Source organism: Athene cunicularia (genome assembly GCF_003259725.1).
Source record: "Athene cunicularia isolate RWA chromosome 4 unlocalized genomic scaffold, athCun1 chr4_part1, whole genome shotgun sequence".
NCBI classification, from domain to species: domain Eukaryota; kingdom Metazoa; phylum Chordata; class Aves; order Strigiformes; family Strigidae; genus Athene; species Athene cunicularia.
Window position 1 is genome coordinate 41950394 of NW_020799098.1, and position 7939 is coordinate 41958332.

The window sequence follows — 7939 nt, forward strand, 5'->3', positions numbered from 1 at the left end:
ATCAGTAAATAGATATTACTGAATTGAGTCAGCTGATGCAAACCCATGGACACATGTAGAAAAAACCAAAACTGATTGATAAAGCATGGGCATACTCTTATGAAACTTATTGTAATGCTTAATTACAGAATATATTAAAAGAGTTTTTTAAAAAGACCTTGAAATTAAACCTGGAGAACTTGTAGATGTCAAGACAGATGCTGTAACTCATTGGTGTTGACACTGGGATTGGAGGAAAGATATGATTGTGGGTTTGTTACAGCCAATAAACAAGTTTTGCACCTGTGTTTTGCACCTGAACTATGATTTCTCATATGTAACAACTGCAGACAAGAGTCTTTCTTTGATTTCACAGTGTAGGCACAGTGATTACACAGTCTTTATGCAAAAATGTCAGTAATTTGTTTTAAAGAATTTATATTTTTGCTTTTTTTTCCTTTGTTTTGAAACTTAGCTGTTCTAAAAGAAAAAAATATTTGGAATGAGAAAACAGGATTTTTTCAGTTTGAAAATGTTAAACTGAATAATATTTCAAGCATCTAGGAGTTCTAGAAATTTATTTGATAAAACAGCTGCACTTAAACTGTCTTTTTTTGTAAAGATTTTCAGTACTGCTAAGTCAGTATTTTCTAACAGAAAAGTCTTACAGAATTTTTAAAGCCTTATTAAAAATACTTAATGAAAAGTTCTGTATGTGCTGTTTTAAGTAAACCACCAAGATGACAGGCTTTACATCTCTACTTTTTATTCTGGGCTTCCTTATTTTAATGGAAATATGACAATTGTTCATATAAAATATTCCCCTAGAAAAACAACTCATACTGTATGCACTGAGGCAAGGTAAATTTGCACTTACTGAGTTCAATGTAGTTGTGACTACAATGCCACTGGGTCTGTGAGCTGGCTATTTTGTCTATGCATGTTGCACTTTACACGTGTATATATACGGTACTGATATTTGGTATGAAGTGAGAAACAGATAGACTATTCTGAGTAACAGTTGCAAGAGTTCGTAAAATTTGATTTCTGGACTGAATGTTGTGGCTTCTCTACAGGCTTGGTTGTGAAGATTTTTACCATGATTTAAGATGAAAGGCACAACTGCTCTTGCAGACTTGTGCAAGCTTTCTGGCACATACTTATGATCTGGATATGCTTTGGGCAATTATGTGATCTCTCTTCTTACACAGATGCTATTTTTGCAAAATTTGTGATTATGTCTGACAGGGCAACAGGCAAACAGAAAGTAATGTATCCACTCTGTCTGATTTCGCAGATCTGTCTTACAAAAGAAATGAGGATAACAAGCAGATTTGGACCCTGAAACTGCTAGCTCTAGGATTTTTGTTATGTGGTTGGTGGTATGTTTCTTCTACCTACATTTCTTCTACATTTATAGGTTGAGTTGTTACATCTGACAGAGTAATACATATGTACCAGATGTTTAAAACTATGCTTGACTGTGATGAATATTGTCAGATATGAGTTTTTTAATTCTGACGTCTATATGGAGAGATAGGTACAATTTCCCCCTCACAGAATTTCTTGACTACTTCTAACTTAAGTGGTAAACCTTCAGAGAGATGCAAACAGATTTAGTAATACAGCTTCCACTTAACACTAATAGGACTTTTACAGCTAATTTCCTGTGCATCAACTGGGAAATATGCCACTTAATATAATCTAAACATGTATTTATAGCTTAATTATTCTCTACCATTAGACAAAATGCAACATTACATAGTTCCATAACTTATTTTCTATGACATTCTGCAATATATGCTCATGTTGGAGAAAATACTTTCAGAATGTTTTGATTTTGAATCTATAATACTAAGATAAATCTGATCATTTTTTGTGTATGTAGTTTGTGAAAAAAAAAAAAAAAAGCAGAACCCCAAAGTGCAATAGAAACATATCAGTCAAGCTGGAGAATTTTATTTTGGAAACTGTGATGACAAACAAAATTAGAAACACTTCTGAAACATATACTAAATTTGAACCTACTGGAATCATATAGGACATAAATAACTGTTATTTTCTCAGAGTAAGTAGTAGAAGAGAACACATTTTGTAACTGAAACAGCAGAGCATCCCTGCTGTTTAGACAAATCTACCCCACTGATGAAAATACACTGTCCCTACTTCTAGCAATGTTCAAGGTGTCTGTCCTGAGTGATCATTGCACAGAGTGTTTGAATTCTAAAAAGTCAAAAGTTTGACAGCTGCAGCAAGAAACAGGACAGTTAAAAAAATATTTTTTCAGCTCTGTCTTCCCCAGGGTATGTTTGATCAACCAAAGTCAATTTGAGCGGAAACTGCAAACTTCCATGAAGCAGCCTTCAAAAGAAAAAAAGGTAAAATATTAACCTGCTGAGAGTATGTAAGACTGTAAAGTCCTGAAAATGACTTAGGGGAAGAGTAATATGCAAGAAATACCAGTTATTGTACAGTGGTCACACTTGATATAAGATTGGATTTCAGAGTTTGCTCACACCAGAGAAAAACTGTAGCGATGCTGAACTTGAGCTGTCCCTGGTACCCTGTAGGCCGGTTATACCACGCAGTACTGATCATCAGAAATAACAATTACTATGAGCTAGTAGAGGTTACTGAAGATAAGAATGATTAAAATAGGCTGAAATTTTTGCTGCTTAAGGAAATCTGAAGATTACTGCAAAACTCATGGAAAAAAGAATGATCTTCCAAATGGCATGTGGCATGACTGCTAGTGTTAGGAATGCCGAGTGAATTTGGTATCTGTTTAGTACACAGTCTAGGAGAATGCAGAAATGACAAAAACACATGATAAGACTGACGGATCCAATACCATTCAGTGAATACAATTCATGCAGTTAATGAAATTACTTTTTCTATGCTTAAAGATATTATGCTATAGCTCCTTAATATGTTAGCAAGAAAGATGATTAATAAAATGAGTGATTGTTCTTGTTTTATACCTTCATTTGTGCTTGCTGAGCATCTGGCCTTTAAACATAATGATTTCATTTCACATTTTATCAAATACCTTTTAAATTTGAAATTAGTTACTTCTTCAGACAAAACAACTCGGGTTTACATGAGACTAGATTATCAGTTGTATGTACTTCAGTGGTCTTATAGGAGACTGTGAGTTACGTTGTGTAAATACACATTATTAGATACAGAAGTACACGTTTGGTTTGTTTGTTGGTTTTTGGTTTTTTTTTTTTCCCCTAAAAAATAGCTCTGTGCTTCAGAGGTTACAAGATGGCTAATCAGCCTGTTGTCTGTTTTCTAGAGAGTAAATCGGCATAAAAGTGTTTTATGTCAGAAATCAGAAAGGGTTATAGATATTCTTTGTGGATTAGCACATAAGTGGCAAAAGTTAACATAGGGAAAATCAATGTGGCATACACATCCTTTTATTTCTGTGTTATTAGATGATGGGAATTAATGGCACTTAATGTGACCACTAGCTGTGGGCTAATGTTAAGAAATACACAACCAGCTTCATGGATTTTTTGCCAGAATTTGTACAGACAAACCTGTTTGAATGGGCACAGTTTAGCTCTGTGAACAGATTATTACAGAGCTTTAGACCAACTGAAAGACCTTCCTACCTCCTCTTTAGAGAGTGGTGAACTTCCACAAACTCATGCATTAGATGGGGGAGTTTTCTTCTCAATCACAGACATTTTTTAATGCATTCTTAAAACTTATCTTTTAAGGTATTTATGAATTTCTCTGTGCCTAAAGAAATGGGTATCTCCTGCCCCTTGTAAATCAGTTTCACCTGGAACAAGGAGATTCTGTATGAGAATGACCAATACCTAAATGTTGTTCCAGTATGGCACAGGCTCCTTATATCACTGTAACACTCTTCATCAGTGAACACCATAGGGTTTTAATATTTCTAGTGCAAATCTTTATTCATCATCACTTTTAAGCCGTAACAGAAAATGCCACTGGACCAGCCACTGTTTGCCTTGGTTCAGCTGTCCTGTTTCAACCCAGATCCCACGTTTCACTTTTCTGCATCATTTACTTTAGCAGCGAAAGATTTAAACATATCATCACATCTCAGAAATTTAAGTTGCAAGGCAAAAATATAACCATGAGAGTCCTTAAAAACTGAGTTTCAGTGTCTATAAGAAACCAACATGTAGATTATTACAGGCTGTATGTGAAAACCTTGCACTCAGAAGTGGATGACACTTCCCTTAAGAGTATTTGCAGATGGAAATTACCTTTAAATTCAGATTTGAATTCAGTGCTGCTGTATCTAAAATATTTCTGGCTACTGCTCCCTGAGACCTGCGAGCATTTAAGATGTTAAAGAAATAATTTTAAAACAACTTTTGTGTCTGATGTCTCAATATATTCCCAATTAAGAAAGGCATTTTGAAATACAATATCTTCTTTGTTTTTTTGGTCTATATCTAATGGTATCTGAGTGAGACTGTGATTTGTGCAGCTGGATGTATCTCTCTCAAGCCTAATGAAAACAAAGCTGATGATATAATGAGATGTGGTGAGTTGACCTTGGCTGGATGACAGGTGCCCACCAAGCTACTCTATCACTCCCCTCCTCAGCAAGAAAGGGAGAAAAAATATAACATATGGCCTGTGGGTCGAGATAAGGACAGGGAGAAATGATTCACCAGTTACCATCACAGGCAAAACAGACTCAAATTGGGGAAAAATTAGTTTATTACCTATCAAATCAGAGTAGGATAATGAGAAATAAAACCCAATCTCAAATACACCTTCCCTCCACCCCTCCTTTCTTCCTGGGCTTAACTTTATTCCTGATTTTCTCTACCTCCCCCCTGCCAGAGGCTCAGGGGAACGAGGAATGTAGGTTGTGGTCAGTTCATCACACATCTCTGCTGCTCCTTCCTCCTCAGGGGAGGACTCCTCACACTCTTCCCCTGCTCCAGAATTGGGTCTCTCCCATGGGACACAGTCCTCCATTAACTTCTCCAAAATGGGTCTTTCCCATGGGTTGCAGTCCTTCATGAACTGCTCCAGTGTGGGTCCCTTCCATGGGGTGCAGTCCTTCAGGAACAGACTGCTCCAGCGTGGGTCCCCTGTGAGGTCACAAGTCCTGCCAGAAAACCCACTCCAGCGTCGGCTCCTCTCTCCACAGGGTCACAGGTCCTGCCCTGAGCCTGCTCCAGTGTGGGCTTCCCACGGGGTCACAGCCTCCTTTGGGTGCATCCACCTGCTCTGGCATGGGGTCCTCCCTGGGCTGCAGGTGGATCTCTGCTCCACCGTTAATCTCTGTGGGCTACAGGGGCACAGCTGCCTCACCATTGTCTTCACCACAGACTGCAGAGGAATATCTGCTTCAGCACCTGGAGCACACCCTTCCCTACTTTTTCACTGGCCTTGGTGTCTGCAGAGTCGTTTTTCTCACATATTCTCACTCCTCTCTCCCAGCTGCAATTGCCCTGTTTGGGTTTTTTCCTTCTTCTTAAATACATTATCACAGAGGCGCTACCACCACCACTGATGGGCTTGCCCTCGGCCAGCGATGGATCCATCTTGGAACCGGGTATCATTGGCTCTGTCAGACGTAGGGGAAGCTTCTTGCAGCTTCTCACAGAAGCCACCCCATGTAGCCCCCCCACTACCAAAAGTCCTGCCACACAAAACCAATACATGAGGAAATAATATGCCATTAAAAAACTGACCTAAAGAGTTTCTTAGTTTCCAAAAGGATGTAGGTAGAGGGATTAAGAAGTCCTCCACAGTTAGCTCACCAGTTGAAGGCAATTTAAAAATATTGTTTGGGTGCTTTAAAATCTATCTCACATTAGTTTTCTCGTAAAGGGGTGAAAGTCTATTACAAATATGAATAATTAGAATGCCATCTGCTTGAGGGACATAGGCTTACAATACAGAACAGACACTTAATACGGATTAAAACACTGTCAAAGCTGTATGCCAACAAAAGAGGTTGAGACTTTTTCTGGCAGAACACCGACTCTTGGTAATTTATCTTAATATTCTATTTATATAAGAGCTGTAAGCTTAAGCATACAAGATTAATGAAGGTTGATTTGACTGCCCTCTTTACTTCTTGTGCCTTCCACAACATTATAAAGGTGGCAGATTGCTAATCAAGAATCTTTAACGCTGTCCAAACTCAGAGGTGAGCTTCTCAGAAATTATAATTACCTGTAATTCCAGCCATGATCTCTTTGACTATGAGTCACAGTTAAACTATTTATCTTTTGCACACACCTTCCTTACAAAATGAGACAACACTAGTAAATAGCATTTCATTACTCAGAGAACAGTTTCTTCCATAGTTTTAGCTCTGACACTGCATCAGTAAATTTATTGAAACTAGTGATGTCAATAGTTCACACTGTCTTATGTGCTAAATAGGGCACTAGTCTGTTTTCTTCATTTTTTTTAATTGTATTTTCATATGTTGTACTGAATTGTTATTTTGCACTTGCAGCTCAAGCTTATATCCACTGAAGGTGTTTTCTTCTGAGTCTTTACAAGGGTCTTATATTATTAGAAGATCATGTCTCTTAAACAGATGCTAACTATTCTCAACCAGCATAGTGTTACTGTTTTGTAAACTCTGTTACTTAAGCAACCCACTAACTGGATAAGCACTTACAATGTCTGCTGTGTCTCAATCAATGCAAAAGCAAATATATAACTAACACGTTTCTTTCATTGGTTCTGGTCACTTCATGGAAGAAGGTGCTGACTGTCAGGCGCAAGAATACTGGCATCTGGCCTGTACCTCATCTATGGGTGTACTGGGTCTGGCTGGGACAGAGTTTTCTTTAATGCAGCCCTAGTGATGTTGTGCTTTGGATCTGTGACTAAAGCAGTGTTGATAAAGCATCCATGTTTTAGTTGTTGATGAGCAGTGTCTACATGGTGTTGAGGTTTTTTTATTTCTTTTTCCCACTAAAGGGATATTCCATACTATATGGTGTTGTGCTCAGCAATAAAAGCTGGGGAAAAGCAGGAGGAAGGGGGGATGTTCATGGTTATGGAGTTTGTCTTCTCAAGTAACCATGACAAAAGCTGAGGGCATGCTTTCCAGGAGGTGGTTGGACCTAATGATAGGAAACAGCTAATGTGTTCTCTCATTTGCTTTGCTTATACACACAGCTTTGCTTCACCTATTAATCTCTCTTTGCCTCAACCCACCAGCTTTGAGATTTGCTCTTCTGATTCTCTACCCCATCCCTCTGTGGGGGGAGTGAGCGAGAGACTGGGAGGCAGCATTGCTGCAGGCTGGGATCAACACAACACAACGGACAATAGTATTTATTGTTGCTTTTACCTTTTAAATATATTAAGCTAATAAATAGCCTAAATCTTCTGTAGATGGGGATATTTTGAGACAAGATCTTCAATTTTTTTTATTTGACTCTAGAGATACATTTCTTCTTCTGATGAGGTTAATGAATTGAATGGATTTGTTGCCCCAGAATGGCATTACAATTCAGTTTTTCTCCCTTTCCATGTTATTTGCTTTTATTAGAGTCTTTCTCTATTGTTTTTCTGTTTCCTGCATTTCTCTGGATTATGAGTCAGTTGTTTCTCTCTTACTTCACATGTTGCTTGCTCCCTTTCACAGTCTAAAGAGATGTGGATCAAATATCTAAACCAAAGTGTTTCACTTTATTTTGTGCTATTTTATATTAAGTGAAAGAGTTTGTTCATCAGTGAGGACAGCAGAGAAATTGTAAGAAATCTTAATGTCTCAAAATGGTGCATGAAGGATGCTTCTGTCCACAATTGTTCAACAGGATTGTACTTTTGGGCAGCCTCATCTCTAATCTTATATTTTTCCATTTGTTACATAGTCCTGAAAACTCTGTTTCTTAACACCTCAAGGATTACAGTGACTGCTCAGAATGCATTATAATAATTACATTTCTGTATCAAGGTTTTGGTCTTTTTTTTTTTTTTTTTT